Below are 13,798 nucleotides of genomic sequence, written 5' to 3'. Positions count from 1 at the left end.
TCTTTAAGGTCGGATTGATTACAAAATTACCATGAGAATTGATCGATCACTTTAAAAATCAATCCAACCACTTTATCAATTCTTGGGGAGAAACTATGGCGAAAAACAATGTTTCCTACAACATATTTAAAGCAAAGATTTAAGCTATGAAAATTTCATCTTCAATAAAAGATAAGGTATTAAAAACCCAATCTTTTAAAACTTATGCATTAATTACTATTTGGTAGGCAGTACCATAGAAAATGAGCAAGAACTTTGTTTACGAGTGTGCTTTAAGTTTTCTTAACCTTTTTCGCTTTTTCTTCTGTTTTTCAAGAAAAAATCAGGTACCACAAGTAACCATCGGAATTAGCCGAGTGATATTGGATTAAAAGCGTTTTACACGTGATTCGGAAGACCTGAAAAATTTTTTCAAAAAATTGTTCCAATGTTGAGATCAACTGGTTCGAAGAACCGGTTTGACGTCAAGTTTAAGTCCAGTAATGTTTAAAAATGAATTTTACGAACAAACTGGTGTTGGAAACTTAATTTAGCAACGTCATGGCAATACGATTTTTTTAAATTAATTTATAGACTTTTTGAAGACAACTGTTGTCCATCATGCCTAATTTAAAAAATTTTGGACTTTCATGTAGTTCTCTCGCTACGTCACGCACAAGAGCACAAGAAAAGAATTTACTTCAGAAAACCGCAGAAAAAAATGTGAAACTTTTTATGAATGTGCGCGAACGATATTGTCTATTTGCACCACAACCGGCAATGCTTGTTTTTTTGTTCATTTTCTGTTTTTTTTTGCAAAATCCAGAACCACAAACAACCATCATCGAAATGGGTCGCGTGATAAATCAGACTAGAGTTCTTCTAGTCGTGATTCGCACGAGAGTAAATTTTAATTTTGTAAAATAACACCCGGTTTGAAGATCCATAGTCAAACATCGAGCAATTGCAGCCAGCAGGTAACATTCGTAAAATCGGACAATTCAATTAGAAAAACTGGCTTTTGGCAATTTCATTAAGCGCTTTCTCGGGAACAAAATTTAAAAAAAGAATTCACAAACAAGAGAAGAATTTTGTCAAAAGCTGTTGTCAAAAATGCTCAATTTACTAATTTCCTATAGATTTACATAACTTCTTTTTACACCACGCACACTAAACCACATCATTTGAAGAGAATAACAAAGAAAATTGTTATTTTTATGATTTTGTTCCGAAATTTCTTGGCTGTTTGCATAGCGACCGGCTATCCTTACGATTCAATTTTTCAGTTCCAAAAATGGTACCAAGTACCACACATGTTCACTGGAAAATGTAGAGCGATAAACCATCTTGAAGCCCGTTCAGTTATGACTCGAATTGTCTGCAAAAAGTTGTTTTATTGTTGAGAAATACCGGTTTTGATTTTTTGAGTTTTACTCCAAGTAGCCTATAAAAGTGTTTTGATCTATGTGAAGTTTTAAAATTTTTTCATTCATTTTTGGATGAAATTTGATTACATAAAGTTTTTCTTCGAATTTTCTCTCACCACGGCACGCACAAAAGCGAAAAAAATAGTTTGAAGAAAAATGTTGTAATTCTGAGTAAATTTGTACGAACGTTTTTGGCTATCGTTGTTTTCGGTTGTGTTTAATTTTTTTCTTTTCTCCGCAAAGTCATGTAGCACGAATCGTTATCACATTCGGCCGGATCTTCTACAACAGGAACCTGTGGAACTTTGGCGTAGATTGCATGAATTATCTGGCTGGACGGAGAGGATCAAAACCAGTAAACAAAACGCAATTCAGATGAGATAAATTGGTGCACAGAAATAAACCAGTATTAAAATCGTAACATTGATATATTGCCAAAAGAACACGTTTGAAGCGAGAAATTGCTTCGAGTACAGACTGTCAATTTGGCCTGGAGATTTTAATTGAAAATATCCAATTACATAAGTTTACAAATACCAAATTACTGCAATATTAACACAATTAGATTACTGCAAAAAAAATGAATTGTCATTGTCAACCACATGATTTTTTTCCAGTATGACCATGGATTACACCAAAAAATTTTAGCTGCCTCATCCAGCTAGTGGAGCACGCCAGGCCTTAGTTTCAAGTTTTAAGTTTTGAAATTTTCAAAACAGTTTTCGTTTTTCGTCTTTTCCTTCGATCATTTTTTCTAAATGATAATTTTTTTCACCCAACTGCCTCGGTTTGATGTAGCCCTTTGTCCCAACTTAAATAGTTTGTTTCATTCTTATCCTTGTTTCCTGGGCCGTATTATAATTGGACGCTGATCATGACTCCACCATCTACTTTTTTGTTCTAGAATTTGCTAATCCTGGCCGTGACGTTTCTGTTCCTTTTAATATCTCTGGTCAGTTTCAGTTGTCGAAGCGGCCAGTGTCTCACCCTAAAAAAAGTTCCCTAGGTCAAAAAGAAACGAATATGTTATCCCTTCGATACTCGTTCTGGTCGCAACATTGTTTCCGCTGTTTCTGTTTCTCGTTTTTTAACCTCAATTTTCTGATTCTGTACCGTTATTGATCTGCTCCCCTGTTCACTCCCTCTTCTTGGCTGCCCGTATCAAATGAGTCATCAATCTTTATAGCGAAGCTAGAGTCTGTTGTAACGCTGGTGTTGAGGTGGTTTTGGTTGGTTGATCCATGGCCTTTGGTGGGCTCTTTGTTCGTGCAATCTTTTTAGACGGTTTTTTTTGATCGCTTGCCATTCGTTTGATACTTTGATGTTCGCCTGCGTGGACTTTCTTGTTACACCTTTTTTCGCCTTCTTCTTTGCAATATCTAAATACTGTCGACTATGTTATTTTCCACAGAATATGTTTTGATGGCTTCTAATAACTGTTCGGGCCTTTTAAGTCGTCACCGGATTATTTTTGTTAATCGTCGCCGCAAAAACATAACAGCAAGTTTCAAAAAATAACAATCATTAAAACTAAAACTCTCTATTTTTAAAATATCAAGGTTTATCCTTGCTTTCACTCAAACTAATTTCATTTAAAAAACAGATCATCAAGGCTTTCCTTGGATCTTTAAATTAATCTAAGTCTAAATTTTCATATTTTTAAATATTTAAATCTCTGATCATCAAACCCTATCCTTAGATCAAATAGAACAATTTTCTTCTCCCCCTCCCAATTTAATCAGTGTCTAACGACCTCAAACGTCGATTCACTACCCAACCCTTATCAAAGACCCAGAATTAACAAAAATTTTTCAACAAACTAACCATTCTAATTAAGATAAACAGTGAAGAACTTCGGTTACTCATCCTTCACTTGATCCCCCTTCTCTTAGATGACCCAGGCTAAAACAGTTAAACTTAGTAAGGCATAAAATAGTATCTAACGAACTACTCGCGTTCTAAATATACCTGGAACTTGTGGATCGATTTACTATTCTCCAACCTTTGATCACAAACTATAACCCCTAAGTAAGATTAGGTAGGTCAATCTTAGCTTAGAATTAGTCACGAGAAAGTACAAAGCATTCTTCGGAATCGATATACGCTTTTCTCTCCAAACCAAATATATGATCCAAGTTAAGCTAACCACAAAAAATTGTAAGAACTAACAGTTTAAGGCATAAAAATACTAATCCAGATTTTGCATCCATCATCCTAAACCTTATGTCAAGAGACAACTTAGGAAACAAACAAATAATCATAATACACAATTGTTAAATTAACGACGATAAATTCGAAGGAATTGGTTTAATTTTGCTATAATCTTATTTTGAAGTCTAGTTCTTTGCTTATTGGAGCAAATACGCCATTTTAATGAACAATGAAAATTACACAGTCAGTTTAAAAAGTTTCAAAAAAATTCTCTCTGTCTACGTTCCTCTTATCAGTAAGGTCGGATTGATTACAAAATTACCATGAGAATTGTTGGATCACTTCAAAAATCAATCAAACCGCTTCATCAATTCTTGGGGAGAAACTCTGGTGAAAAACAATGTTTCCTACAACATATTCAAAGCAAAGATTTAAGCTATGAAAATTTCATCTTCAAAAAAAGAAAGGTATTAAAAACTCAAGCTTTTTAAAATTATGCATGAATTACTATTTGGTAGGCAATACCATAGAAAAAGGGCAAGAACTTTTCTTACGAGTTTGCTTTAAATTTTCTTAATCTTTTCGCTTTTTCTTCTGTTTTTCAAGAAGAATCAGGTACCACAAGTAACCATCGGAATTAGCCGAGTGGTATCGTTTTAAAAACGTTTTACACGTGATTCGAAGAACTGAAAATTTTTTTTGAAAAAATGTTCCAATGTTGAGATCAACCGGTTCGAAGAACCGGTTTGACGTCAAGTCTAAGTCTAGTAATGTTAAAAAAATGAATTTTACGAACAAACTGGCGTTGGAAACTTTATTTAGCAACGTCATGGCAATACGAATTTTTTTAAAAAATTTTTCTATAATTATTTATAGACTTTTTGAAGGCAACTGTTGTCCATTATGCCTTATTTAAATATTTCTGGGCGTTTATATAGTTCTCTCACCACGTCACGCACAAGAAACAAAATTACTTCAAAAAACAACAGAAAAAATGTGAAACTTTATTAAACGATATTGGCTATTTGCACCGCAACCGGCAATGCTTCTTTTTCGTTCATTTTTTTTTTTGCTTTTTTTTGCAAATTCCAGAACCACAAACAACCATCATCGAAATGGGTCGTGTGATAAATCAGATTAGAGTTCTTCTAGTCGTGCTTCGCACGACAGTAAATTTTGTAAAATAAGAACCGGTGTCAAGACAAACCGGTTTGAATTTTCGTTGTCAAACATCGAGCAATTGCAGCCAGCAGGTAACGTTCGTAAAATTGGACAATTCGACTAGAAAAACTGGCTTTTGATTATGGTAATTGATTATGGTAATACGCGTTTTTTTAATTCTCTCACAACGGCACGCACAAAAGCAAAAAAATAGTTTGAAGAAAAATGGTGTAATTCTGTATAAATTTGTACGAACGTTCTTGGCTATCGTTGTCTTCGGTTGTGTTTAATTTTTATCTTTTCTGCGCAAAGTCATGTAGCACGAATCTTTATCACATTCGGCCGGATCTTCTATAACAGGAACCTGAGGACCTTTGGTGTAGATTGCATGAATTATCTGGCTGGACGGAAAGGATCAAAACCAGTAAACAAAACGCAATAATTCAGATGATATAAATTGGTGCACAGAAATATACCAGTATTAAAATCGTAACATTGATATATTGCCAAAAGAACACATTTGAAGCGAGAAATTGCTTCGAGTACAGACTGTCAATTTGGCCTGGAGATTTTAATTGAAAATATCCAATTACATAAGTTTACAAATACCAAATTACTGCAATATTAACACAATTACGATTACTGCAAAAAAAATGAATTGTCATTGTCAACCACATGATTTTTTTCCAGTATGACCATGGATTACACCAAAAAATTTTAGCTGCCTCATCCAGCTAGTGGAGCACGCCAGGCCTTAGTTTCAAGTTTTAAATTTTGAAATTTTCAAAACAGTTTTCGTTTTTCGTCTTTTCCTTCGATCATTTTTTCTAAATGATAATTTTTTTTCACCCAACTGCCTCGGTTTGATGTAGCCCTTTGTCCCAACTGGAATAGTTCGCCTCATTATTATCCTTGTTTCCTGGGCCGTATTATAGTTGGACGCTGATCATGACTCCACCATCCACTTTTTTGTTCTAGAATTTGCTAATCCTGGCCGTGACGTTTCTGTTCCTTTTAATATCTCTGGTCAGTTTCAGTTGTCGAAGCGGCCAGTGTCTCACCCTAAAAAAAGTTCCCCAGGTCAAAAAGAAACGAATATGTTTTCCCTTCGATACTCGTTCTGGTCGCAACATTGTTTCCGCTGTTTCTGTTTCTCGTTTTTTAACCTCAATTTTCTGATTCTGTACCGTTATTGATCTGCTCCCCTGTTCACTCCCTCTTCTTGGCTGCCCGTATCAAATGAGTCATCAATCATTATAGCGAAGCTAGAGTCTGTTGTAAGGTGCTTTTGGTTGGTTGATCCATGACCTTTGGTGGGCTCTTTGTTCGTGCAATCTTTTTTAGACGGCTTTTTTTTGATCGCTTGCCATTCGTTTGATACTTTGATGTTCGCCTGCGTGGAATTTCTTGTTACACCTTTTTTCGCCTTCTTCTTTGCAATATCTGAATACTGTCGATTACGTAACTTTCCACAGAATATGTTTTGATGGCTTCTAATAACTGTTCGGGCCTTTTTAGTCGTCACCGGATTATTCTTGTTAATCGTCGCTGGGATATCATTGGTTGAGCCTTGCTTTTTGGAGGCGGTCCTTTCTTTGCGGCAAATTTTCACAAAAGAACTCGTTAGATTTTCGGTGCTAGATCGGTGTTTCGGACTTTGATATTCTCCCCGGACTACACAGTATAGTCATCAAGCTGGCGGCCCTGGCCAATTAAATTCTTGGTAGAACTGAATGTTTCACCCTCTAGGTCCTTTTGGAACCTGATCTAAACTATATTTTATGATTGGATAAATTAAATGTTTTACCAATGTAAAGTATTTAATATTAACCAATCATGATCCATCTAACTAACAACCCACTTATTTGTAAGTGCTGAAGTTACTTGTAACTTCAGCACCAGAGAGATTTGAATTTAACTTAGAATTTAGTTGGACTCTCCCGAGCACTTCAGCAGCCGCAATAAACCAGTATACCCTAGATCTATTGAGCCTAGCAGAGACTAGTTAAACAACCTGAGACTAGATAGTATAAGAGTAAGATTAGGATCGGTATTAGACTAAGAAGTTGCACGAATCTATCCGGCCGAAAATAAGATAGCGTGACGAGCAGACGGTGTACCCTATCCGAAATTACTCTATGAGTTATACACTCCAGTCTTAACTCATCTGGTGCGACCATAAGTCTCGAACAAGACCTTACTAGATTAGAATTAACCAAAATAGATTAGAAATTAGACAAAAACATTTACAAAATGTTATACGACAATAATTTAATTGAAATGTCTCTCCGACTCAATAGATCAGAGCCAATATTCCGAACCATAACAGAACTACCCGGAATTGGAAGAAGACCTCGAACCAAAGACGACATACGACAAAGTAGAAACTTGCCGTATAGTTATATGATAGTTCGGCAAAAGCCAGAACAAACTTTTATATTTCGAATACTACTTGCAATGAATTTAGATTTCCATTTGCAAACATAAAACCTTGAAGTTACTCTTCAAAATCATTTCAGGCGCTAAACAAAATTATTAATATACAATAACGATTGATAAAAAGATCTAAGATCGTTTTCCTAAAATTCTGCAGTAATATACAAAACATGTTTGAAAAATATTTATTGGAAAATAAAAATAAAAATTAGTAGCATGACAATAAATGGTTAATAATCATAAATCATCCTGTTGTTCCAGCTCCATCACCTAAAACATAACAGCAATCATAAACTCACTAATATCATCAAAACACTAAAACTTTCCTTTACACACATTTAAAATTTTATTAAAACTTAAATTCACTTAATTTTAAAACCAGATCATCAAGGCTTATCCTTGGATCTTAAATCATTTTCTACTTAATTAAATTTTAAATTTGATCATCAAGGCTTATCCTTGGATCAAACAGAACAACTTGGTTCTCCCCCACCCACTTAATTAGTGTCTAACGACCTCAAACGTCGATTCACTACCCAACCCTTTCTAAAGACCCAAGACTAATAGAAATTTTTAAACAAAACTAATCATTCAAATTAGGATAAATAGTGAAGAACTTCGGTTATTCATCCTTCACTTGACCCCCCCTCTTACCAGACCCAGGATAAATCTTAGACTTAGTAAGTTTAAAATAGTATCTAACGAACTACTCGCGTTCTAATTATACCTGAACCTTGTGGATCGATTTACTATTCTCCAACCCTTGAACACAATCACTACCCCTAAGTAAGATTAAGTAAGTTAACACCTTAGCTTATACTAGTCACGAGAAAGTAAAAATCATTCTTCGGAATCGATATACTTTTCTCTCCAACCCTGAACAAATAGACCCAGGTTAAGCTAACCAAAAAATCGTAAGAACTAACAGTTTAGGAAAATAGAAATCATTTAACAACCTTTGCATCCGTCATTCTAAACCTTATGTCATTTAAAAACCTAGGAAATAAACAAACAATCGTTTTACACAATTGTGAAATAAATAACAAAAAATACGACCTTGTAATCACACCTCATACACAAACAGTTGGATACATTCGCAAAAAACGACAAACACTAAAGAGGAAAATAATAACTAAACAAAGACAAATAACACGAAAAAGATTTTCAAAAAATCGAAACGCATTTTCAGAATCAGAAACCAACAGTTTAGACGAACTTTACAAACTAAAAGAATCAATAGATAAAAATTGCCCACTTCACGATCAACTATATTTTTCTGACTCAGAAACAACTTCAAATTCATCAAAAAGAGGAAAAAGAAGAATAAAAAAGCAGTATAAACACAAACCAGTACATTTATACAATTGGAATCAACCAATTCGACACATTAATAATTACATATTAACAGTCATCGAACGAAAAAATGAGCTCAACGCACACCCCAGGTGACGAAACCCCAGATGATGATGAAATCTTTCCTTTTATAGTAGATGCAGATACTGATAGAGGACAACACATATTTTGTCAAAATTTACTCGTAAATTTATTTGAACCCGGAATCAGTCCATGTAAAACAGAGTTCCCCGATGTAAAAATCAAAAGACAAATCATAGATCACTATCTAAAAGATATATGCAACATAACACAACAGTATGGAATCTACTCTATAGAATTCACTTCCCCAAACCATAATAATAGAACATATACTATTCAAACAGACGATCTTGATTTAGAATTTTCAAAAGTTTTTTCAGAATATATAAAAAGCATCCAATACCATAACTCACAAAGAGCAAACTCCATTTTCACCAATGAAGTTTTCGCAATAATATATAGTTATATTTCGATATTAGAAAACGAAATCCCATTAACAAATGTCTCACCGACAGAAACATCTAAACATTTAAGAGTACGACATGAAATCACACTACTCTCTAGTTATTTAAACATCATTAAAGAAAATTTCACGAAAGACGACGTTTCACAACATACCAAACACGATTTACAAAAAATTTTGGCATGGTTCATAATAGATTATTTCACACACAATATTGATTTAATTGCACAAGCAAGAAAAAATTTTAGACCCCAAAATTCGAACGATGATACCGCTATCACAGAACAATCAGATTATGTTTGGGACCCCGAATGGTCTCATCCCGCATTTATAAGCTTCCCACAATCAATCTCAAGTCAAGCAATAAGTACGATATCTTACATAAGAGATTATGTAAAAATAATACCATTCACCATTGATGCAACACCATTAAACTATCATACATTTTTGCCCGATACACAAAATAATAGTTTAAACTCTACAGTCATACACAATGAAAACCTCAATGGAACTAGGAATCTTACTCAACAAGATATCCAGACACCATCACACTTCATAAATGAAGAAATTGTACACACAACAACTACACAACAAAGTATTTCACCAATACGCCCAAATTTAACAACACCAAGAAATACAAATCCTTCACAAACACAGGTAACCTTACAATCAACCGTTAAACCTTCGGTTGCCCCTAAATATTCACATATGGATTACCAAACATACAGACCCATGACAATACCATCAAAAACACGCAAAACATTCACTAGAAACAACTTTACAGACCATAATTATAATTATACACATCCATCAAAAACATATAATCAACCACAAAGAAATTTTAACCAATATACAAGATCTCGAAATTGGGATAACCCAATGACCCAACCTAATTCAATAAATTTCCAAACAAATCCTCCACAGGATCACAGTGAAAATTACCCATTTTTTCAACAAAATAAAAATAAAAAACAGACATCTTATCAAATGGATTATTTATCCTCAGATGATGATTTCTTACAACCAGATATATTTGCACAAAATACTCAAGAATATCGTAGACAAGGAATACAGAAAACATGTACAAACCATAGAAATTTTTCTCCACAAACAATAGATGCACAACATCAACAACCAATTCAACAACAAAATCCAATTAATACACAATCTTTTCAACCAATTCAACAACAAAATCCAATGACTGCACACTCGTATCAACCATCACAAATGCAAAATGAAATACCACTCCCATATTATCTCCAACAACATGAAATAACAAGAAACCAACTTTCAAATTTTTCTCAAATGCCAAATGCAGCAGAATCATTACAAATGACAATGAATCCATACCTTATGGGTGGATCATCAATAACATCAAACAAACCCTTAATGGTTTTCACAGGAACAGACCCTGAATACTCTGTAGAAGATTATTTAAATGCAGTAACAGCAAATTTGATTTTAAATATAGGACCTGAACCAATTAATACGCCACTACGTCAAAACTGGATACATCGACGCACAGCGTTAATACAAACAACCTTAGATGGCGCAGCCCAAAAATGGTTTTCAGTACTACCTCTAGAAATAAAATCAAACTGGAAAAGATTTACACAAGAATTTTCAAAAATGTTTGACTCCGAAAGAAACAAACAACAACAAAGAGTTTTATGTAATGAAATTCGCAGATTACCAAACGAAACCATCAAGCAAATAGCAGTACGAATCGAAACACTAGTTCGAAAAGCATATTCATTAAATACACATGACTATAAAAACACAAAGATGACAGAAATCTTAATGATGACCTTAACACCACAATTAAGGAAAATAGCAATAAAAAAGAGAGCATCTCATCCTTCTTCAATTCGAGAACCCGATTTAGATTTTCGAAAACTAGTAGACAAATTAGAACAAGCAGAAATCACGATGAAACTAGAAGAAACGGAAAATCTGAAATTACAATACGTTAACAGAATTGAAACGACTCCCACTAATATTAATAATATACAGGAATCAGAAACAGACCTCGTTGAAAAAATCACTGAAATACTCAATATTTACGAAAAGAACCCGAACTTTAAAGGCAAACCATCTTTCAAAAAATGGTGTAATTATTGCCGACGATACGGACATAGTATTTCCGAATGTAGACAAAAACAGCAAGATAGTCAAAATAAACCTCAAAAATACAAAGAACCAAATAAATCATTCTATCAATACATGAAAAAAGATCAAAATCTACCGAACAAAACAGTTTACAGCAACAACAGTTCAGAACGATATTGTCTATTTGCACCACAACCGGCAATGCTTGTTTTTTTGTTCATTTTCTGTTTTTTTTTTGCAAAATCCAGAACCACAAACAACCATCATCGAAATGGGTCGCGTGATAAATCAGACTAGAGTTCTTCTAGTCGTGATTCGCACGAGAGTAAATTTTAATTTTGTAAAATAACACCCGGTTTGAAGATCCATAGTCAAACATCGAGCAATTGCAGCCAGCAGGTAACATTCGTAAAATCGGACAATTCAATTAGAAAAACTGGCTTTTGGCAATTTCATTAAGCGCTTTCTCGGGAACAAAATTTAAAAAAAGAATTCACAAACAAGAGAAGAATTTTGTCAAAAGCTGTTGTCAAAAATGCTCAATTTACTAATTTCCTATAGATTTACATAACTTCTTTTTACACCACGCACACTAAACCACATCATTTGAAGAGAATAACAAAGAAAATTGTTATTTTTATGATTTTGTTCCGAAATTTCTTGGCTGTTTGCATAGCGACCGGCTATCCTTACGATTCAATTTTTCAGTTCCAAAAATGGTACCAAGTACCACACATGTTCACTGGAAAATGTAGAGCGATAAACCATCTTGAAGCCCGTTCAGTTATGACTCGAATTGTCTGCAAAAAGTTGTTTTATTGTTGAGAAATACCGGTTTTGATTTTTTGAGTTTTACTCCAAGTAGCCTATAAAAGTGTTTTGATCTATGTGAAGTTTTAAAATTTTTTCATTCATTTTTGGATGAAATTTGATTACATAAAGTTTTTCTTCGAATTTTCTCTCACCACGGCACGCACAAAAGCGAAAAAAATAGTTTGAAGAAAAATGTTGTAATTCTGAGTAAATTTGTACGAACGTTTTTGGCTATCGTTGTTTTCGGTTGTGTTTAATTTTTTTCTTTTCTCCGCAAAGTCATGTAGCACGAATCGTTATCACATTCGGCCGGATCTTCTACAACAGGAACCTGTGGAACTTTGGCGTAGATTGCATGAATTATCTGGCTGGACGGAGAGGATCAAAACCAGTAAACAAAACGCAATTCAGATGAGATAAATTGGTGCACAGAAATAAACCAGTATTAAAATCGTAACATTGATATATTGCCAAAAGAACACGTTTGAAGCGAGAAATTGCTTCGAGTACAGACTGTCAATTTGGCCTGGAGATTTTAATTGAAAATATCCAATTACATAAGTTTACAAATACCAAATTACTGCAATATTAACACAATTAGATTACTGCAAAAAAAATGAATTGTCATTGTCAACCACATGATTTTTTTCCAGTATGACCATGGATTACACCAAAAAATTTTAGCTGCCTCATCCAGCTAGTGGAGCACGCCAGGCCTTAGTTTCAAGTTTTAAGTTTTGAAATTTTCAAAACAGTTTTCGTTTTTCGTCTTTTCCTTCGATCATTTTTTCTAAATGATAATTTTTTTCACCCAACTGCCTCGGTTTGATGTAGCCCTTTGTCCCAACTTAAATAGTTTGTTTCATTCTTATCCTTGTTTCCTGGGCCGTATTATAATTGGACGCTGATCATGACTCCACCATCTACTTTTTTGTTCTAGAATTTGCTAATCCTGGCCGTGACGTTTCTGTTCCTTTTAATATCTCTGGTCAGTTTCAGTTGTCGAAGCGGCCAGTGTCTCACCCTAAAAAAAGTTCCCTAGGTCAAAAAGAAACGAATATGTTATCCCTTCGATACTCGTTCTGGTCGCAACATTGTTTCCGCTGTTTCTGTTTCTCGTTTTTTAACCTCAATTTTCTGATTCTGTACCGTTATTGATCTGCTCCCCTGTTCACTCCCTCTTCTTGGCTGCCCGTATCAAATGAGTCATCAATCTTTATAGCGAAGCTAGAGTCTGTTGTAACGCTGGTGTTGAGGTGGTTTTGGTTGGTTGATCCATGGCCTTTGGTGGGCTCTTTGTTCGTGCAATCTTTTTAGACGGTTTTTTTTTGATCGCTTGCCATTCGTTTGATACTTTGATGTTCGCCTGCGTGGACTTTCTTGTTACACCTTTTTTCGCCTTCTTCTTTGCAATATCTAAATACTGTCGACTATGTTATTTTCCACAGAATATGTTTTGATGGCTTCTAATAACTGTTCGGGCCTTTTAAGTCGTCACCGGATTATTTTTGTTAATCGTCGCCGCAAAAACATAACAGCAAGTTTCAAAAAATAACAATCATTAAAACTAAAACTCTCTATTTTTAAAATATCAAGGTTTATCCTTGCTTTCACTCAAACTAATTTCATTTAAAAAACAGATCATCAAGGCTTTCCTTGGATCTTTAAATTAATCTAAGTCTAAATTTTCATATTTTTAAATATTTAAATCTCTGATCATCAAACCCTATCCTTAGATCAAATAGAACAATTTTCTTCTCCCCCTCCCAATTTAATCAGTGTCTAACGACCTCAAACGTCGATTCACTACCCAACCCTTATCAAAGACCCAGAATTAACAAAAATTTTTCAACAAACTAACCATTCTAATTAAGATAAACAGTGA

General features: G+C 34.2%; 1 protein-coding gene across 1 annotated transcript in view; it reads right to left on the bottom strand.

Annotated features, from left to right (window-relative positions):
• The window catches only part of LOC134842983 (protein phosphatase 1 regulatory subunit 21-like), a 435,837-nt gene that overhangs the window by 129,585 nt on the left and 292,454 nt on the right, over positions 1 to 13,798 (bottom strand). The gene's annotated exons all lie outside the window — the stretch shown is intronic.

This window comes from Symsagittifera roscoffensis, chromosome 3 (genome assembly GCF_963678635.1).
Source record: "Symsagittifera roscoffensis chromosome 3, txSymRosc1.1, whole genome shotgun sequence".
NCBI lineage: Eukaryota > Metazoa > Xenacoelomorpha > Acoela > Convolutidae > Symsagittifera > Symsagittifera roscoffensis.
The sequence above is the reverse complement of the archived record's forward strand: the minus strand, read 5'-3'. Positions and strand labels throughout refer to the sequence as shown.